We start from the raw sequence: 11,270 nt of genomic DNA, 5'->3' as shown, positions 1-11,270 counted from the left end.
AGTGAGAGAGAGAGGCAGAGAGAGAATGAGAGAATCCCAAGCAAGCTCCGGGCTGTTGGCACAGAGCCTGATGTGGGGCTCAAACTCACGAACCATGAGATCATGACCTGAGCTGAAATCAAGAGTCCAATGCTTAACTGACTGAGCCCCAGTATTGTACATTTTATAAGATATATTGAAGTAAAATGAATGAGAATAGTAGCACAAAGTTCAAGGGAAGAAAATGGAAGAATACTTACTTACTATAAGTAAGGTTCTTATACAGAAAGTACTGTAGTAGTATTTGATAACAAACTGTGGTAAGCTAAAAATGTGTAATGTAAAGCCCACAGAACCAAAAAAAGCATAAGTAATAAGCCAATAGGGAAGATAAAAAAGAATCATAAAAAATAATTTGATAAATCCAAAGGAGGCCAGAAAAAGGGGGGGAGGTGGACAAAGGAAAAAAAACCAAATGGGACAAGCGGAAAACAGCTACCAAGATGGTAGGTTAAAGTTTTTTAAACATTTATTCTTTTTTGAGAGAGAGAAAGAGAGCAAGCAGGGGAGAGGCAGAGAAAGAGGGAGACACAGAATCTGAAGCAGGCTCCAGGCTCTGAGCTGTCAGCACAGAGCCCGATGTGGGGCTCAAACTCACAAACTGTAAGATCATGACCTGGGCCAAAATCTAATACTTAACCAACTGAGCCACCCAGGTGCCCTGAAAAATGGTAGATTTAAATGCACCAATATTTATAATTACATTAATGGTCTGAACATTTCAACAAAAAGACTGATTGTCAAATTGGGTGGAAAAAAAGCAAGACCAAATTAGACGGGTCTGGCATATGAAAGGAAACCCTTTTTAAATATGAAGACATAGATAAATTAAGAGTAAACATATGGAAAACATTCTATGCAAATACTCATCCAAAATAGCTTTAGTGGCTATATTAATATGAGACTAATTAGGCTTCTGAATAAGAAATGTTACTGTTGAGAAAGAGGGGCATGCCATCATGATGAATGGTTAATTCATCAAGAACACATAATAATCATAAATATGTATGCACCTAATTACAGAGTTCAAATTCACAAATAATAAATGATCATATAATAGTTTTGCTAGTTGGTTTGGTTTGTGTCAGTAACAAATGGTGGGACACTTACTTCTCCTGTAGTGCCCACCAACACCACCTTCCTGCTTTGCCAAGTTAAGTAATTAATGACTGTATTGAGGTAGCCATTAGAAGGTCTACAACTAAAGACTGGAATATGTCTTCCTCTGATGAATATATGTCCTAGCATGCTTTTAAAAAAAGAAAATTCACGTGAGAATGAACAGAGGAAATGAAAGAAGCTAGAAGTGTTACAGAGAAGTTGGAAAAAAAGAACTCTTTTTAAAAATCTGAAGTTAGATCCCATTACATCACATTGTTTGTCCTCTGAGTTAAGCATACTCACTTATTAATTAGACTTACACTTTTACCAACAGATTTTAAAGTGAAGAGATTAATCTGTTAAGCAAACATAATTCTACAGACATCACTTTAACTGGTGGCTATATTTTCTGTGTAGACTCATTTTCACACCTTGTTCATTCAGTTATTTCATGTTTGACAGGTAGCAGGTGAATGAACTCAAGAGCTACTCATCTGAATTCAGTCAATAAGGAAAAGTGTTTGAAATGGGGGAAGAGGGTGAACCACAATTTCATTCTGAAGAGAACATTGTTATTAACAACACAAAATTTAATCACAGATTTGTTTTCTGTCACCTGTGAATCTCACTTCACTAGCTCACTGAGTTTCTCTCAAAACTCGTATGAGGCTTTTAATGATGATCTGAAACATATTTGGCCCATCTACCACCATATGTATGTTATAAAACTTTAATGTTCTACCTTAGAAGATTAAATAATATGAGGATAATTTATGCAGTGTTTTCTTCTTTGGCGCAAATGATGAAACAAAAGGTCTGAGAAAATAAAACATTAAAACAACACTTAAGAGTTTGGCTGTCCATTCCAACAGTGCCGGTCAGAATATTTATATGCCTCCTTACACCCCCTGAATTTTAAATACCTTGTGATTTCCCTTTAGTGCCAACTAGGAAACGTTCTCTAAACCCAACTCTGTCTATGTAACTTGATTTACGTGCCTTTGTGCAAGGTGCTCACGAGAAAGATTTTAAGGTTCACTGTGTGAAACTCTAACCAATATTTCATCCACAAAAGGTAGAAAATGAGTCTATTTTAAGAAACAAGTCATGACCATAAACCAGCTGACTTCCATGAGAGCAGAATTTTGTTTTGTTTATTGTTATATTGTCACAAAACGGGCTCATTTTCTACCTTTTGTGGATGAAATATTGGTTAGAGTTTCACACAGTGAACCTTAAAATCTTTCTCGTGAGCACCTTGCACAAAGGCACGTAAATCAAGTTACATAGACAGAGTTGGGTTTAGAGAACGTTTCCTAGTTGGCACTAAAGGGAAATCACAAGGTATTTAAAATTCAGGGGGTGTAAGGAGGCATATAAATATTCTGACCGGCACTGTTGGAATGGACAGCCAAACTCTTAAGTGTTGTTTTAATGTTTTATTTTCTCAGACCTTTTGTTTCATCATTTGCGCCAACGAAGAAAACACTGCATAAATTACCCTCTTATTATTTAACACCTGGAATGATGCCTGACATATAACCAGTATTCAGCGAACATTGTTGAGCTATGGACTATGAGAGACCCTGCAACAAGCTCCTCCTCATCCTCTCCCTTGTCCTCCCTACTTTCCGTCCTTTCCTCCTCTAAGACCTCCTTCTGTTGTTTATCTTTCTCAGTCCAGCACCTTTTATCAGTACCCTCTAGAGATTTTCTGCTCTATGACTATAACCACTCTCAGGAGTCCCTTGTCCACGGTATTTAAAATAAATATAAAACCTGCCATTGCTCCAGGATATCCTCTTTCTCCCTATGTCTTCATTGCCAAATGTACTGAAAGTGATCTACACTCACTTCCAACACTGCCTTACCAACTGCTCATTCATTCATTAATTTCACAAATATTTGAGCAGCAACCATTTGCCAGACCTTGTACCAGAAAATGGGGATACAACTGTGAGCAAACACCAACGTGGTCCCTGCCCTCACGGTGTTCACCATCTCCTTGAAGTATGACTTTCCCTCCACCATTCTGCAGAAATTACCACATTGAAAGTCGCCCACACTCTCCTAAGTCCTCATTAATCTCCTCCATCGCCCTTCTAAACAAACAACCAATCCTTTTTCTCTCTGCCTCAGGGATCTCATGCCTTCTGTGACTAAATCCCCCCTAAACCACTACCTCCAGCAAACCCCTCTTCTAGTCATCCACCTCAACAAAGAGCTTCCTCATCCACCCACTTGTTCAAGCCAGAAACTTAGGAATGGATTCTCCCTCTCCCCACAATCCCATCATTAGCAGGATCTATTGACTCTGTATCCAAAATTCAGCCCTAACTGTCCACAACCCTTCATTGCTATCATTGCCACCTTAGCTCAAGATTCTTCCACCTCTCACTTGACAGTTTAACAGCCTCCTATGGGGTCCCCTGCTTTACTCCAGCTGCTTAAAGCCAATCTGTCACCTGGCAGTCAGAGTGATCTTTAAAGCACATCCAATCATGTAACCATACTGCTTACAAGCTCTCAAACTACAAACTCCAAAGTCTCCTCATTTCACTGAGAGTAAAACCCAAACTTGCTTCCACAGACAAAATGGCCCTCCATTTTCCGGGTCCTGCCCACCCCCTCACTTCACCCCTTCTGTTCCCCACTTGCTCATTGCTCTCGAGCCTGGGACCCTCTGACAGGTCCTCATAGGGCTGCTCCTCCCCTTACTCAGGCCTCAGCTCAGACCTTACCTGCTCAGGGAGACCTGCCGTGACCAGCCATGCTGATCCATCACTCTCGAGACATCCATCCTGTTTCCCTCTCTCCAGGACATTGACATTGCTCCTTCATTGTTGGCTATCTAGTGTCTGTCTTCCTCTGCTGGAAGGGAAGGTACACAAAGGTAAGGACCTTGTCTTGCTTATTCACCAGGACATCCCTGGTGCCTGAAACATGAAGCCACATGGGAGATGCACAAGAACAATGAATGAGTCCTTGAACAAATGGAGGAAAGTAAAGGAAGGAAGGAATAGGAACAGAGATCTTGAAAAGCGAGTTTTCGGAGACTGAACAAAAGACATAAGTTGAACTGGTAAAGTGCTAATGCTGCAGATAAAATTTCCTTATTTATTAAAAGTCTTCCTTGCCCATTATTGGCAGTCTACTTTAGTGAGCACCTGTGCCTGTAAATCTATGTCAATCTTTATAGCTGTGTTGGTCAAAGAAGACAACAAAATTTTAAAGGCTTTGGAAAATTCCATGCTCTTGAAGCATATTCCTGCCTCTTTAAACCATTTCTGAGAGATAGAATCCCCTGGGCTTTCTTTCCTATTTGTGCTGTAATAAATTCCTGTCACACACAAAGAACAGGGAGCAGGAGCAAGGGGAAGGTAGAGCGCTGTCCTCCCCCCCAAAACCTGTGGGTACCCACACTCTGATGCCTGCGGCTTTTCCACCACAAAGACAGCAAAATGTTTGCTCTTCTTAATTGAAGCTTCACAGACCCGTACCTCCTGTTTCCCAATGACAGCAGACAGCGGAGCTTCTGCTTCCTCCTCTAGCTACTTTTTAAAAAGTTTACTTATTTATTTTGAGAGAGAGGGTGCAGGCAAGGGAGGAGCAGAGGAAGAGGGAAAGGGAGAGAGAGAATCCCAAGCAGGTCCCATGCCTAGTGAGGAGCCAGCCCCATGTGGGACTTGATCTCACAACCGACCTGAGCCAATATCAAGAGTTGCATGCTTAACTGACTGAGCCACCCAGGTGCCCCTCCTCTAGCTACTTTTTAAACTGCTGCAACAAGACAGAAATGGAGGAAAAGAAGGAAAGAAGGAAGAAGAGAGGGAGGGAAAAGATGGAGAGATGGGGAGGTCACAAAGAACCGTCTCAGTGCTTCCTTTTCCAATCATCCCACACAGCACCAGGGATACTGAACGCTGAAAACCCACATAGTAGAGAAACCCAGCCCAGTCCCTCAACCGAGACCACATGCTTATGGGGACATGGGGAATTTATGAGCAGGGTCTGATGTCAAGAGAGAGTAGCAGATGTTGCAAATCTTTTTGTGGGGGAACCACTGTTTCTGATTCTCAAAGAGGGTGCACTGGCAGTGAGGAGGCTGGGGTGGGGGCGTTCCTCGCCTGGTGTGGGCTGTGCTGATGGAGGGCTCCATTAGCCATGATTACACATGGAATTGAAGGAAGACAAAGTCAAATGTGGAGACAAAGCTTGGAAGGAATAAGAATACTCTGCCGCACTCACTAGCCCTGCCCCTGGAAGCAATGATTCTCCTCTTTTAGCTCCTTTTTTAAAATTAAAAAAAAAAAAATTATTGAGATATAATTGACATATAACATTATATTAGTTTTAGGTGTACAACATAATGATTTGTTATTTGTATATATTGTGAAATGACAACCACAGTCTAATTAATATCTGTCACCAGTTTTTTGTGTGTGATAAGAACTTTTAAGAGCTACTCTCTTAGCAATTCTGAAATTCACAATACAGTCACCCTACTGCACATTGCATCCTGTGACTTATTTTATTTTATTGTGACTTATTTTATTTCATGTATTTATTTTAAATTTGTTTATTCTGAGAGAGAGAGAGAGAGAGAGAAAGTGTGAGTGGGGGAGGGGCAGAGAGAGAAGGAGAGAGAGAATCCCAAGCAGGCTCTGCACTGCAAAGCCTGATGTGGGGCTCGATCCTGTGAACTGTGAGATTATGACATGAGCTGAAGTCAGATGTTAACTGACTGAGCCACCCAGGTACCCCATCCTATGACTTATTTTATAACTGCAAGTTTGTATGTTCTGACCCCCTTCATGCATTTCACCCACCTCTCTCCCCACTCCTGTGACAGTCATCAGTCTGTTCTCTGTATCCATGAGTTTGGATTTTATTCACTTGTTTTTTATTTTTTATTTTAAAGAGAGAATGAGCTGGGGAGAGACAGAGAGAGAGAGAGCGAGAGAGTGAGAGAGAGAGAATCTTAAGCAGGCTCCATGCTCAGCACAGAGCCCCACATAAGGTTTGATCCCACAACCCTGGAAACATGACCTGAGTCAAAATCAGGAGTCAGATGCTCAACTGACTGAACCACTCAGGTACCCCAACTTATTTGTTTTTTATATTCCACATATAAGTAAGATCATACAATATTTGTCATTCTCTGACTTATTTCACTTAGCATAATGCCCTCAAGCACGATCCATGTTGTCACAAATAGCTGGATTTCCTTCTTTTTGATGGCTGAATAATATTCCATCATCTATCTATCTATCTATCTATCACCTTTTTCACATTTTCTTTATCCATTTATCTATTGATAGACACTTAAGTTGTTTCCATGTCCTAGCTTTTGTAAATAAAGTACCTATCTATTGATAGGTACTTAAGTTGTTTCCATGTCCTAGCTTTTGTAAATAATGCTGCAATGAATATTGGAGCGAATGTATCTTTTCAAATTAGTGTTTTCATTTCATTTGGAAAAATACCCAAAAGTGGAATTGTGGATTATATGATAGTTTTATTTTCAATTTTTGAGGTATGTCCACATTGTTTTTCTTTTTTTTTTTTTTGGTGTTTGCTTCCATGTTTCTAAATAATACTATCATATGGCAATTTTGCTTATATTAGATTCTCAAAGGAGATTCTCTGCTGTACAACAAACCAGCGCTGAATCTAGTGGAATAAAACACCAAGCATTTTATTAGGCCCACGGTGCTGAGTCAGGGATTCAGGTAGGGCACAGGGGGAACAACCTGTGTGTATCCCAGGATGTTTGGCAGTTCAGCTGGAGTGACTCAAATAGCTATGCCTGCTGTTCATGCCTAGGGCCTTGGTTCTGGCTGTCAACTTGTTTCCTCAACTTTTCTCCTTGTTGAATCAGGCGGGGCTGGAATGACCAAAATGGTTTCTTCGTTCTTTTCTGTGTCTGGGCTGCAATGGATGTAACAGCTAAGGTAGGCTGGGTGTCTCTCTTTCTCAACATAGCCTTTCCATAGTACGGCAATCACAGGGTGCTCAGACTTCTTACCTGGTGTTTGACTTCCCTCAGAATGATCATTCCAACAGTCAGGAAGTAGAAGCTTCCAGTGTCTTATGGAATTAATAGAAATGAGCACAGTGAAGTTTCTGTCATTTCCTGTTAGTCAAAGCAGTCATAGAGCCTGTCTAGATCCACCCTCTATGAGAGCAACATAAAATTTTACCACCTTTTATGTGCCCATGCCCCAAACCCATGACCCTCTAAACACTGAAAACACTTGAGTTAACATAACTGTTTCATGGTACAGATGTAAGCCTTGACAGTAGATGTGCTAGGAGGTCTCCTGACTCTTGTCCTGAGTACCTTCCACGGGAGTAGGGGTGCACACAGATTCGTGACATAGTCTATAGGGACATACAAACTTGGGTCCAAACTCTGGCTATATCCCTCATCAACTGGTTCACTTTGGGCTGGTTATTCTTTAAGCCTTAGTTTCCTCCTCTGTAAAATGAAAACAGTAACAGCCCTTGTCTCACGGGATTGTTGTGAGACTTGGGTAGTAGGTGTCAGTGCTCAAGAAACACTGAGTGTTATTGGCCAGTCTCCTTGTGATATACTTTCATGGCATTCTGAACTTTCCCTCTGCAGCACTTATCACAATTATGATCAACTATACTGTAACTACTATGTAATGTCTGCTCTTTGAGAGCAGGAATCATAAGTACCCTGTGTTTGGCTTTATCCCTAATGTCCAGTAAACTGCCAGACACATAGGGTACATTTTGAATGAATGAATGTTTCCACTGGTTCACAATCCTCTCTGGAGCTTTCCTGGTATAATCTGCAACCGTCCCACATACATGGAGGGCAGGGAGAGACTGAAGAAAGAGGAAAGCCACTCTAGGCTGGTACTTGACAGTTTTAATAATAGCAAAGAGAACTTACATATGAGGCTTGTCTTGGGCCGGAAGCAAGACAAATGGATCCCTGTGCCCACGCTCCAAATCTTAAAAGTTTATAAAGAGGCCCTAACTGGGCTCAGTTACATATGCCCTGTAGGTGTTTTTAATACCAGATTGCCAGCTGAAGGCTATGTCCTTGGATCAGCCTTTGGGAGAGGGAAAGGCAAGTGGGAAACACATTCTAAGGACAGGAGAGGGAGTGAAGACCCTCTCAGTTCCCTGGGCTCAGCCCAGAGTCACTTCTTTTTGATGATGTTCCCCAATATCCATATGCAGAGCTGCTGGGTGTAAGCATCAAATGTGTTGAAGAGCACAGAATTTGAAACTATGAGTTATAGGCCTTCTGAACCAGATACCGGCAGTATTATCCCTTCCATAAGGCTTGTGTCAGTTCATTATGAAGAAGGTCAAGAAGGATTATTCAGAGAACAAAAGAGACAATTATCCTCTTTGAGAAACTGCCTGGTTCAACAGTGGCAGGATGAAGAAGAGACAAAGGAGTGTAGGTAACAGTGGGGGCTGGAGAGTTCTGAGACCAGAGGAGATGAGACTTCAGTGGGGACAGTTTCACACTTCACGGGGACATTAAAATAGCTCTGGCCAGACCAAATTAGATAGCACATGCGCAGTCACTTGTCAAATCCTTCTGCTGTCAGTGAGGCAAAGCAGAAAGAAGTTAGGAGGCAAAGATAAGGTGGATACAAGAAAGAAGTGGGAATCAAGAGGGGTAAAGGGTCAGTCTCTGAAAAGTTAGGCAGACAATGCAATTACTTGCATCAGCTGAGACTAAAGAGAGGAAAGTCATTCTCATTCCAGGTAAGGAGAGGTCCTCTGACTCCTGGCTCTCAGGGCACTCCTGGGCCTTTGCAGTCAAATGCAAGCTCGAGTCAAAGTGATAATGGGGCTCCTTGCCTCTATTTCACTCCCTGGGATTTACAGAGAAATGACAGAGTGCCAAGCTATTCAAAAGTTTCCAAGGATTACATGCCCTGGCAGGAAGGTGATCAGAATGTAATGACTCATCCCAGCTTGTTGCCACTCAATAGCATGTCTGTCTTCTTCGTGACAAAGAGAATAAAGTCAGGAAACTTTTTTTTTTTTTTTAGATAAAATTATGAATCTAACAAGGCAGGAGAATAAATCAATTGCAACAAAGAAAAAGTTCAAAAGAGATAAGGCCTTATAATTACTGCCATTAAAAACTTAAAAGTCTGCACATCAAATGGCTGCTATTTATGGAGTTAATAGGGGAAGAAAATTGCAGTATGTGCTTAAACTTCTAATATGCCTTCACCATTCTCATCATTAAAAACTACAGATAAAAATGCATATGCTTAATTTTTTAAAATGAAAATACCCTGCTAAATCTAGTTCTTATACGAATAGAACATGTGACTAAAAAGTATCAACCGATCTTCCTGTGCGGTTTGTGGCATTCTAATAGGCTTAATTACTGATGTCATCAGTTCTAACAGGCTTAATGACTGGTGTCTTTGATAATTATTATTTGCCGCATTGCTTTCTTGTCAAGCCACAAGTATCTGCCCAAGGTCACCGCGCTGAGAAGGAGTAAGAGGGTCTACGAAGGCTGTAAGGAAAGTATAGGTTGGATGGTGCACCTGAAGAGGGTGCAGCATCTGGGGATGAGGAAAACGAGCTTAGGGCAAAGTGTGTGGCTTTTCATTGGTATATTTTCAGCTATGAGACAGCCATGTGATTGTGGTATGTGATAAACACAAGAGCTTTCCTTCTGTGATCGCTTGCCTGAAGCCAAATCACACAGGACACAAGACGGATCTTTGAAAGTCATAATTACACCTAATTCTCATGCTGAATTACCACAAAAAAACAGGTCTGGGGCGGGCGTGTATCCACCTGCTGGGAGCCAGCATCATGAGTCTGGATAGTCCTGGAGGTGTCATCCTCATGCACCTCAGATGATCCCAGCTCACTGATCTCAACAAAGAGACCAGCTTCTCTTTCTTTTTCTTTCTCTCTCTCTCTCTCTCTCTCTTTCTCTTTTTTCCTAAGAAAAAGTCCCAAATCAATATAGATTTTATTTCATCCTTAAAATATCACAAATCAGTGTTAAAAATTATTTGGCACCTTGCCGTTTCTGTAGCTGGATGGACAACTTATTCATCAGTGTGCTGATGAAACATAGACACCATGCAAAATTTTTCTGAAATCCTTGTTTTTAACTGTCGTGGCTTGCTGAGTCAAAGCAGCTGAGTTGGATACAAGTTCAAGGCCATTTCCTTCATGAACTACCTCCTCTTTCTGGGCTTGAGGTACAGAACAAGCAACACCTGGCCTCATCTGAACCCTGCGGATGTACTTTTCACCCAAGAAATTTTGGATTTCCGCAAGAGAACCATTCTTCTGAATAACAATGATGATGGGGAAGTAAGCATACACAGACCTCATCTTGTTATGGAAGCCTGGTGTGACACCCTTGACCGTGCTCTATACATGACCACAGGTAGTGCAAACACAAGCCAGTTCTTTTCTCTTTCTGTACCATTTGTCAATCTCTTCTTTTTCTTTCCAAGAAGACTGAGTTCCACATTCATGTGATCCAAGTCCCTTTGCAGGTTCCTCTGGGGCGCCTCCCAATAACAGTGCATCCTTTCAGAGTGATGTCGACGTTTTCTGGAAGGTCGACAGCCTGATTGCTGAGAATGGTCTTCATTCTCACAGTAGATGCAGCAAAGAGCAACGGGACCAGCTTCTCATTTCTCGTTCCCACCACCTTTCTTTTCCCCTCTGTACTTAACATTTTGTACAACTCGGCTGTTAGCGACACCTGTGGACCCGGGCAAGGCTCACGGACCACCATAGTCAGGGGCTGCTGCTCACAATAAAGCTAGTGGTTTTAGGGGTGCTCAGAGAGAGGGCCACCCAGACCTTGAGTCAGCCACCACAAATGCCCACTCAAGAAGCTGCAGGATCCACATGGAGAAGCTGTAAAGAGGTGTAATGAGCCCAGGATTCGCAGTATAATGACAGAGATCCACACCTACATGGTCGAACTCAAGTCACTTAAACTCAACAAACCTCAGTGTCCTTATGTAAACTCTAAACGAAAATGCATCCCTGATGAGGAAGATAGAGTTCTAGCTCTCTTCACCACTCAGGCCTGTCCGTGTCAGTGCATGTAAAGTAGTGTAACGGAGTACAAGCCACAC

At 41.8% G+C, this 11,270-nt stretch overlaps 1 pseudogene; it reads right to left on the bottom strand.

The window, feature by feature from the left end:
- Positions 1-10,224: 10,224 nt before the first annotated feature.
- Positions 10,225-10,774, bottom strand: LOC124501878 (60S ribosomal protein L9-like; annotated as a pseudogene).
- Between the last annotated feature and the right edge of the window lie 496 nt (positions 10,775-11,270).

Source organism: Lynx rufus, unplaced genomic scaffold (genome assembly GCF_022079265.1).
Source record: "Lynx rufus isolate CCGP_SWC_20201006 ecotype Redwood Valley unplaced genomic scaffold, mLynRuf1.p SCAF_7, whole genome shotgun sequence".
NCBI classification, from domain to species: Eukaryota; Metazoa; Chordata; class Mammalia; order Carnivora; family Felidae; genus Lynx; species Lynx rufus.
Note: the sequence above shows the minus strand (reverse complement) of the source record. Positions and strands in the feature narration are given on the sequence as shown.